Here is a 9,819-nt window from a genome sequence, read left to right as displayed (position 1 = left end):
CTGTATGCTGACATTTTGATATAGACAACCGTTTTTTCCTATTTGAATCTGCTATTATCAAATTATGTTATTAAGTTATTAATAATTATGTTTTTTTTTTTTTTGCAAATAACTGCCCGTCTGATTACATCATTTTTACACATAACACCATTTGTTTTAAATCAAACAACTTAGAGGACTACTTTCTACTTCTACTTGTGTAAAATGATGTTAAGGTAGTTCTACTTTAACTTGATTGTAATGTTTGCGTACTCCACCCACCTCTGGAACCATGTTAACCAATATAATATCATCTATTATGGTCTTGGATATTTCAAACGACATTTAGCTGCAGTCTAAAGCAAGTAAGCTGCATGGATTTTAGCTCTACTGTGTATAATGAAAGTTATTTGAAGGAACATTAAACAAATTATTCTCATAATAACCCAATAACAGTGATGTTTTGCCCCCAACAGCTGTTAATATCAGAGACAGAAAAGTAATTAGATGGATGGAGTCAAAGTCAATCAATACAAATTACTCTCAGCACCAAGAAATTTGGACTGTAGAGAGCTTACAGTAAAAAAGCAACACGAAAAAAAAAAAAAAAAACAGTGTTCTGGACAAGAATAAGGAGGGTGGTCTGCTCATGATAGTAGGCCTCACCAGCAAGCATACTTAGACTGTTTTCATGCTTAATTAGTCTATAAGCATCTGTTAAACCGTAATATAGAATGACAGTGTATGTCTAATGTGTCCATGATGAAGGGATTACTTCTGACTCTGTTTTTCTAATACTTTTCATAATTGCATCCAAATTAATTTAACAGCAGAGGACTAATAGTGCACATGTGCCTCTTTTCATACCCCTCCATCTGTAATTTCAGTTTTGTTCCCATTAAGACACTTTTCAGTTCAGTTTAATTCCCTTTGAAGTTCCTTACGAGCAATGGGTTACACATAAATGAGTGTTGTATTGTTTAATAGTATATTTTAGATTTTTTTAAATTGCAGACCATTTATGTAGAGTTTGGTTTTTGATGAACTAGGGAACTTAACGATCGCTGAGAGAATGAAAATAACTAAATCGTATTTTCTCACAGTAAACATGAAATGGATTATAGAAAATCTCCTTAAATAATTCGATTTTGATAGGCATGAAACATAACAACCTCTAAATGCCAAATGCAGATGAGTTTGTGAAATGGTGAGTGAAATTAATGAACTCAAAATCAGTGTCAGATTTGCAGTTCGGACATGGTTTTAAGACCATTTAAGAGCTGATATCAATTAGCTGTGCTTGTTTAAGTGAAGTCATTGATTTCTAGATTAGTTAACTGCATGATGAAACATTTAAGGTAAGGAAAAGTAATCAAGACAAAATAGAACGAAGGAAAAGTGCTCTGGAAGCATTTTTTTTATAATTAGCTCCTATTAAGCAGTAAAACTTATTAAAATCTTACTCTTTTTTTTAAGGGCACTCTAGACAATGAATATAGGCTGTTGAAATTTTAATAAACGACACGAATAAAGGAAAAATTAGCAGCACTAACTTAAAGCAACGTAACAAAATTAAATTTCAATTATTTTGTAAGTTAAGTTTTTTTTGTTATTTTCTGTCTAATGTTAATGATTTTGTGTGTGTCTGTGTGTGTATGTTTGAGATGTAAAGTATCTCATGTATGTATCTGTATTCACAGCATGTTTCTTTGAATTTTATTGTATTTTTGTTCTCTAACCTTTAACTTCCTCTTATAAATCCATGCAGTTAATTAGTTTTAACATTTACCTAACTCTGCAAAAAAGTGTTATGATAAATTATGAGTATTTTCTGTGACTTTGTAGTTCTGTTGTTGCTGATTTTCATTTTCTTGCCATTTTTAGTCAGTTTAGTAATTTTGACCACTGTTCTTAATGGATATGAAGATCTAGGAACCTAGAGTATAAGCACTGTCTGTCCGCTGATGGACATTTTAAAGGATCTCTTTGTGGAGATTATAAAAAATGTTTGAACTCCAAAGCCAGGATAAATCGTTATTTAATTACTTATTTTCTCAGAGTATCAAACAAAGAAAGGTAGTCTTTTAGCTAAAGTCCATCTAAGGTAAATTTAATCAGACATATGCAGGTTATTTTGGACAACCTATGCTAATTAGGTGCTGGATGTTAATTCATATTAAAAAGACCCTAAGAAAAAGCAAATATTCACGGGCCTTAAAAGAATACCAACTTTGTGTTTGATTATTTCTGACATATTTACAGGCTTTCACTTCATTGCATTTAGCCTCAGGACAGAGAAGCCAGTGAACCCAAAAAAGGCACAGTCAAACATTTGGCTGAGGAAGTAGAGCAGAAATGGCTCACTGATAGTCTAGATTGGTTACTCCTTTCTGTACATCAGTTTTATTTGTGCATGTGTGACATTGTTTTATATCTGAATATGTAATAATGTAGAGCCATGAGGACTAAAGGCCCTGATGATACATTTTTCCTTTGACTTTACAGACCCAGAACCTTTTATTGGCAGAAAACAAGCCATCCACCCAGAAACTCAGTCTTAGAAATTCAGCCATCCCAGAACAGCACTTGCACAGACAGCCCCTCCCCCACAGTGTAGCTGCAGCATGGCTTCCCTGTGTGAGTGACAGTGGATTAGCCCCGCCCACTTGCGACTGCTGGCTGACATGAAAGCTGCCTTATCTCCTCCAGCTTCCATCACTGCAGCTCACACCTCCTTTATAAGCTAATCATCCCCTGGATATCTTCCATCCATCTTGTGACATAATAAAAACCGCCTCACCTGATGATCTCACTGATCAGTGAACTCACAGGCACATGCTGCACTGAAAACCTGCACCACACTTTACATTGCTGGTTAAATGAGGACACAGATAAGTTGTTGCTGTCGGAGCACAGCCACTGCAGAGGAGCATGTGCATTACAGCTGTTGAGTTATTTAAAACTCTGTTGCTGGAGTTTGTAGAGAAATGTGCTAAGCTTGCAAGCCTGCATCTCAAGCTCCCCTTATGCCTGCACATAAATAATATCTGAAACCCTGAACTACATAGAGTGGTGAATATTGCAGCCCAGACAGCATTTGGCTCCAAGTTCTAACACTTTATATTTGGGGTTGTATTTTTAGATTGTGCATCTAAATGCTCCATAGATTAAAGCTCAATTTAGGATGCAACGTTGAAAACAAGTTAGAAGCAGAAAGTGACATTTTTGGTATACAACACCAATCAGTGGTGCTTGCTATGATGATTTCTCCCAGTTCGTCGATTTTCTTCTGTGTTCTAATTAAGCTCAACGCTCCCAGCCATTAGACTGTGATGACAGTCTAATCAAATACTGTTTACACTATTTTAGCTCCTGCAGTTTAAATAAATGTTACTTAATGTTGGGCAATTTATAATTCAAAACCTATCAGGTTTAGTCTAAGCTAAATTGATTTTCTCTCCTTTTCATCTTCAGAAACCTGCTGGTTCGTAAAAGCTTATGTAGAAATTGTGATAAGGTCTGTTGCATTTTCCATGAAAGTTGGTTGGGAGTTTCTTTATTTCTTTTAAAACCCATACAAATTATAAATATTCATTTGAAATACTCTTCAGTTTTGCAGTTTTACAAATTCTCTTTCATTGATAACATATTCAGCACTTTAAAAAAGCCTCTTATCCAAATGCTATTGTAAGTCATTCAATGACACTGATCTGTCTTCTCATTTTCTGTTGTCTAATCTATATGTTAATTTTTAAAATGTGGGAATGAAGATATCTTGCTTGGTTATGAAAAAATAAGAAAAGGCTACCTACTGAACTTTTCCACATTCTGCCAGACTTTAAACAGATTTATTTTTCACAGATTTTATGTGATACACCAACAAACCAGGTGGTTTTTCACAGGGTTTCTTAACCCTGGCCCCTGAGGCCCCACTTCATGTTTTAGATGTCTCTACTATTAGGTGGCTTTTGTGTTACTTCAGAAAACATTTGGTCCCACTCCAAATGAGTGTAAAATTTACTCTGTAGGTGGTGACAGATTTTCATATTTTTTTTTGTTTTTTTTTCCCAGAATTTTACTCGTGTTACAAAACAAGAAGACTCTTTCAGAGATTGGTTGAAATCAACACATTATAGAGTAGAAGTTACACTGCATGGCTGTAAAATTTTACAATTATTAACTCCAATACTTGAGCAGATTTACACTCAGTATATTTGTAAATACTCCATTTAGTGTTAAGTAGATAAACTCCCATTTTTAACTGTGTACTCAAGCACATCTGATTCAATTGGCTGCAGTACCTCCTAAGCAGCAATCAAGTGCTGCAAAGGCCTGTTAATCATCTTTTCATTCAAGCCAGGGAAACGCCAAAAACATGTAGGACAGTTGGCCCTGAGGACCAGGGTTAAGAAACTTTACTTTATCAGATTAGACCAGAGCTGAACATTACCTTTAAAACACACTTTTAGTTCAGTGACAATTGGGGGGGTCGATATCATGTTATGGGACTCTTCTTCTGCGGGAACAAAGGAGTCAACAGGAAGACGACTGGGTTGGATGCCAACTTTCCAGCAGGACTACAACTGTAAACATACAGCCAGGGGTTCGATGAAATGCTTTAGACCAAAGCGGGCATGGATCTGTTAGAAGGGTCCAGTCTAGGTTCAGCCTAAAATCCAATTCAATCTGTGACAGAACTTAAATGGTCAGACATTGCTGGGCATAAATGTGAAAAGACGATTCATCCATACATCAAAAGACTTGAAGCTGCAAATGCAGTGGAAGCTGAAAAATGAGAGAAAATTTTCCCTCTCTGATGTCCGTTCAATCATATACCATATCAAAATACATGGCTTGTAATCATGAAGAAGTTTTATGGGTTTTTCTAAGTCTTTGTGTATTAATATCTCCCTAATGTAACCCTTTTAATGTTCTCTTTCATTAAGACAAGAACAGTGATAAAATCTGATTAACTCATGACAAACTACTTCTAGTTTGAATCAAACTTGAGTCTTTGTGCTTCAGCTGCCCTGCATGTTCATTGTTTATTACAGCGGTAATCACCGTTTTTGTTAATAATTCCATTTTAATCTATTACCTGCATTTATCCCAGATTATGGACATAATACCTAAAAAGTTCTAGGTAGAATGACAGGATTTTGTTAGAAAAAAACTCTTCTGACTGCACAAAGAAAGGAGGTAACCCATAATTAAAGCATAATTTGATTTATGCCTCGCCCAATACCCTGGATGCACTGTTCTTAAAAAATAATCAGCACCTCCATTTATGAAATTAAATATTTTAACTTCAAGAACAGACCAATAATTCACCAATAAACCCAAGTTTATCTTTCATTTCATTAGGACACATTGTGTTAAACTACACAGGAATGTATGGCTTTTAAAGGCAGTAATAAACTCCTTAGAAACAAGTAGGTAACTTATCGGTTAAAAAATGTTTTAAAGCTTAATTTTGCATTTTAAAAATTAAATAAAACACATTATGATGACTATAGTCATTATAAAAGTATATATTTGCCAAATTTTAGAACGATGTGCTATTTTAATTATTGGTATTTTCTAGAGAATGTATTGTGCTATTAAGGAGAGTGTAGGGCTGTGTTAAAGAAAAAAATATTTTACTATTGTGAAACAACTCACTAATTCCTAAAATTAAATCAATTTAATCATAAATCAATTAAATGAATTTTCCACTGTTCTTAAAGCCACCATTAACTACCACTACTTTAATAATTTGCTGCTGAATGTTAATACAAGTATCAATGCTGTATAACCACACAGCCAAAACAATCAATTCTAAAACGTGAGAAATTATATTATTATTATTGTTAAGGCTAAATTGCAATTATGTAAGACGTTTTGGTATTCAGGAAATGGTGACAAGAAAACACCTTATGACCCAAATTTGCCAAAATATACAGTGAGAGCAATATCTAAAATGTACACTCACACAGAACAAATGTTTAAGTCCCATGTGTTTAAACCGTTATGCACTCTTAGGACGGTGAGAAAGAAATGGGATCACCAGGTTCTTCAAACAACGTATAGACAAAGTCTTAATGCCTGCGAGTTGTTTAGAAGGACCTCTCCTAACTAACGTAGAAAATGATCTCATTCTGACTATTAAGCATGATGGAGGAGGTGTGATAGTGTGGGCTCTTCTGAAAGGCTTTACAAATCATGATTAAGTGCAGAGTTTTATGACAAGTTTATAAAAACTACCGGGATCCTTTTCTACAGAAGACAGTCTGAAGAGATTCAGTGTTTCATGAGGTTTCAAATAATAATAATTAATATATATATATATATATATATATATATATATATATATATATTTATATATATATATACTAATAATTTTTTTTTTTTTACACATATACACACACATACACTCTGCCTGGCCAAAAAGAAAGTCGCCACCTGGATTCAACTAAGCAAATAGGTACGAGCCTCCTACTGGATACCTACTGCATGGGCGATTATCTTTCAACTGGCAACAAGTTATTTAACCGCAACTGGTGCAATGACTTGCTTCTCATTTCCTAAACAACCATGTTGAAAGACAGATCCCGAGGTCATGGAAAAGATGTTAAGTCTGTTTGAGAAGGGTCATTGGCATGCATCAAGCAGAGAAAACATCTAAAGAGATTGCAGAAACTACTAAAATTGGGTTAAGAACTGTCCAAAGCATTATTAAAAACTTGAAGGATAGTGGGGACCAATCATCTTCAAGGAAGAAATGTGGCCGGAAAAAAATCCTGAATGATCATGATCGGCGATCACTTAAACGTGTGGTGTGATCAAATCGAAGAAAAACAACAGTAGAACTCAGGGCTATGTTTAATACTGAAAGTAAGAGCATTTCCACACGCACAATGCGACGGGAACGCAAGGGATTGGGACTGAACAGCTGTGTAGCCGTAAGAAAACCACTAATCAGTGAGGCTAACCAGAAAAAAAAAGGCTTCAATTTGCTAGGGAGCATAAAGATTGGACTGTGGAGCAATGGAAGAAGGTCATGTGGTCTGATGAGTCCAGATTTACACTGTTCCAGAGTGATGGGCGAATCAGGGTAAGAAGAGAGGCAGGTGAAGTGATGCACCCACCATGCCTAGTGCCTACTGAACAAGCCTGTGGGGGCGGTGTTATGATCTGGGGTTGCTGCAGTTGGTCAGGTCTAGGCTCAGCAACAGCATGTGCTCAAAGAATGAGGTCAACTGACTACCTGAATATACTGAATGACCAGGTTATTCCATCAATGGACTTTTTCTTCCCTGATGGCACAGGCATATTCCAAGATGACAAAGCCAGGATTCATCGGGCTCAAATTGTGAAAGACTGGTTCAGGGAGCATGACATATCATTTTCACACATGGATTGGCCACCACAGAGTCCAGACCTCAACCCGATTGAGAATCTTTGGGATGTGCTAGAGAGGGCTTTGCGCAGCGGTCAGATTCTACCATTATCAATGCAAGATCTTGGTGAAAAATTAATGCAACACTGGATGGAAATAAATCTTTTGACATTTCAGAAGCTTATCAAAACAATGCCACAGCTAATGCGTTCTGTAATCAAAGCTAAAGGCGGTCCAACAAAGTATTAGAGTGAGTGACCTTTTTTTTGGTGGCAACTTTTTTTTTGGCCAGGCAGTGTATAATATATATATATATATATATATATATATATATATATATATATATATATATATATATATATATACGTATATATATATTCTCAACATTTTAACTGCAATTAGGATATTTTCTAAATCAATACTTGTAGAGGGTGCTGTTTATGTTGAGTGATCCCATTAGACTGATTCCTATTGTAATTCAGCACCAATAAACACCATTGAGCTGATGCATTGAAGACTGCTTTTTTCCCCAATTGTGAAATGATTTAAAGTCAATGATGTAATAAAAAATGGAAAGATCAGTATCAGCCTTTTTTGTTAAATGAGTAAAAGTTTGCATTGCTCCAAAAAACAAAAAAACAAAAGCCAAGTCAGCAAGTTGAGGAGACTCTGTCAAAGATGACTGAAAAATGAGAGCACATACATAGAGTGAGGGGACTGTCTCGGTGACAGCACAGTGGGCAAGGAAAGAAGGGAACACATGGAAATCAGCAAAAAGCACACTGAAGGTTAAGAAGAGAACTACAGTCTTTATTGGGAAATATTAGTATGAGTGGCACTGTGTGATAATAGTAATAAGAATAATAAAGAACCTACAAAACTATTGTAATACCATGCAAATAAGAGCAAAGACAAAGCCTGACCATGCTCTCTGTATGGTTAACAGAAGAGAAGCAGCATCCAATGAGTAGATGTTTATGCTTACAGCACATTTCAGTACAGCAGGGACATCTCTACAAAAAGATTACATTAGAATCTGCTGCTCAATGTGGAAAAAAAACAACAAAAGTATAAAATAAACATGCATTAGGTTCTAATACAAAAACAAAACATAAGGCAGAAAGCCACAACCAAAGAATAAAAAGACATTTTGATTCTAAAAAGGATTTCTACAGCAGTGCAGGATATACACATCCCTGTAAAATGGATAGCATTCTGGAGGTGCTGGAGGATTTGAAAGGAGAGGGTGGGGGGGATAGTGCATGATAGTGGGTTATTTTAAAAAAAATGGCACAATGAGTTAGAGCTGCATCTCGCCAATTTACTGTGAAATCAATTCGGCTAGCAGGAACACAGGCTTGGACACATGGACGGGAGGGGGGGTTATGACCAGCTGTTTGGACAGCAGTTTTAACAGGTGCAGTGGACCAATAAGGGTGAAAGATAACCTCACTTAAATTGTGATGTCAGCACTATACAATGATATCCAAATTATTGCACTGCCTTATAAATATAGCCACTTGCTTTAAGTATAAAACCCCCAGTACAATGCACCTTTTGGATGGAGGCGGTAATCAAACAGTTCGATCAAGCCTGGCTATAATCGAATCCAGGAGGATCAAAATGTATCCACTTTACAGAAATTTACAGCAGAATGTAGTCTATCCACACTGAATGGGAGAATCACAATGACAGCCTGTAGTAAACTCTACAATGGGTTATTTACTAAAGAGCAACATGACAGTTTAAATAAAGACAAACTATTCTCCTACAGAAAAAAGGTGTTATTCTTTAGTCTGTTACACAGAAGGATACGGTATGAGTGGGAGCTCGGTTTGTTTGTCTGTTTTAATGCCAATGTCTTCTTCAGATGGAAAGAGGAAATGAGGAAGAAGGGGGTTCACAATACAGCTAGATGCAGAGAACAGGCAGAGGCTACGGCAGACAGCAGCAGATGATCGTTAGCTACACAATGGAGGGGGACAAAGGTCTGAGAAATGCGGAATGTAGAGCCAGCCTCGATACTATGGAACAGGAAAAAAGAACACAAATAAAAGCACAATGAAATCATTGGTGCTACTCCATGTAGTTTTAACAATCAAAATGTCTACTGCTACAACTATTATTATTATTACTACAAAAATCAGCACAGATAGCCTGCTGCCTCTAAGAGGCATATCTCTGTTTAAACGGCCAAATCAAAACATCTGAATCTCACCTTTTTTTCTGGCCAAATTTAGCACATATTGTAATATTACTGTTTTTAAGCAGAAATTGAGACATACAAGAATTATGTTTCTATTTTTGATCAAGTTGTCTATTGGATCCAGAGGTGCCGTAAGGGGGGAAGTGGGAAGATACCAAGGGCCCTGACTCAAAGGGGCCCCAATAGAAGAAAAAAAAAGATATGTCCCACTAGATATAAAAATATAAAAAGAAAATCCAGCAGAAAAATAAATTAT

The 9,819-nt window shown here is 35.9% G+C and overlaps 1 protein-coding gene across 1 annotated transcript in view; it reads right to left on the bottom strand.

Annotated features, from left to right (window-relative positions):
• rnf165 (ring finger protein 165) overlaps window positions 1-9,819 on the bottom strand; it is a 17,273-nt gene that overhangs the window by 6,374 nt on the left and 1,080 nt on the right. The window lies entirely within an intron of this gene.

This window comes from Cyprinodon variegatus, unplaced genomic scaffold, assembly GCF_000732505.1.
Source record: "Cyprinodon variegatus isolate N-32 unplaced genomic scaffold, C_variegatus-1.0 Scaffold234, whole genome shotgun sequence".
NCBI classification, from domain to species: domain Eukaryota; kingdom Metazoa; phylum Chordata; class Actinopteri; order Cyprinodontiformes; family Cyprinodontidae; genus Cyprinodon; species Cyprinodon variegatus.
The sequence above is the reverse complement of the archived record's forward strand: the minus strand, read 5'-3'. Positions and strand labels throughout refer to the sequence as shown.